Below are 512 nucleotides of genomic sequence, written 5' to 3' on the forward strand. Positions count from 1 at the left end.
AAAATTCCCCCCCCCCCCCCCCGCCATTGTCAGCTCTAATTGAGTGGCGCACTCCATGTTCCCATCGTCCTCCATCCTCCATTCACTACTAAAACTCTACTATCTTTTCTTTTCAATCAGTTCGTGGAGGACTACGAGCCCACGAAGGCAGACTCCTACCGCAAGAAGGTGATGCTCGACGAGGAGGAGGTGCAAATTGACATCCTCGACACGGCCGGCCAGGAGGACTACGCGGCCATTCGCGACAACTACTTCCGCTCCGGAGAGGGCTTCCTCTGCGTCTTCTCCATTACCGAGCACGAAAGCTTCTCCGCGGTGAATGAGTTTCACGAGCAGATTTTGCGCGTGAAGAACGACGACTCGGTGCCCTTCATTCTGGTGGGCAACAAGGCCGATCTGGAGGAGAGCCAGCGAAAGGTGTCACAGGAGGAGGCGCTGCAGCTGGCACGCATGTGGAACGTCCCCTACGTGGAAACGAGTGCCAAGACGAAGGTGAACGTCAGCGAGGTAAG

At 56.4% G+C, this 512-nt stretch overlaps 1 pseudogene; it reads left to right on the forward strand.

The window, feature by feature from the left end:
* Nucleotides 1-44: 44 nt before the first annotated feature.
* Nucleotides 45-509, forward strand: LOC108357384 (ras-related protein Ral-A pseudogene; annotated as a pseudogene).
* Nucleotides 510-512: the final 3 nt, after the last annotated feature.

The sequence above is a fragment of the Rhagoletis zephyria genome, unplaced genomic scaffold (assembly GCF_001687245.7).
Source record: "Rhagoletis zephyria isolate East Lansing unplaced genomic scaffold, Rhagoletis_zephyria_1.1 Rzeph_scaffold_76371, whole genome shotgun sequence".
NCBI lineage: Eukaryota > Metazoa > Arthropoda > Insecta > Diptera > Tephritidae > Rhagoletis > Rhagoletis zephyria.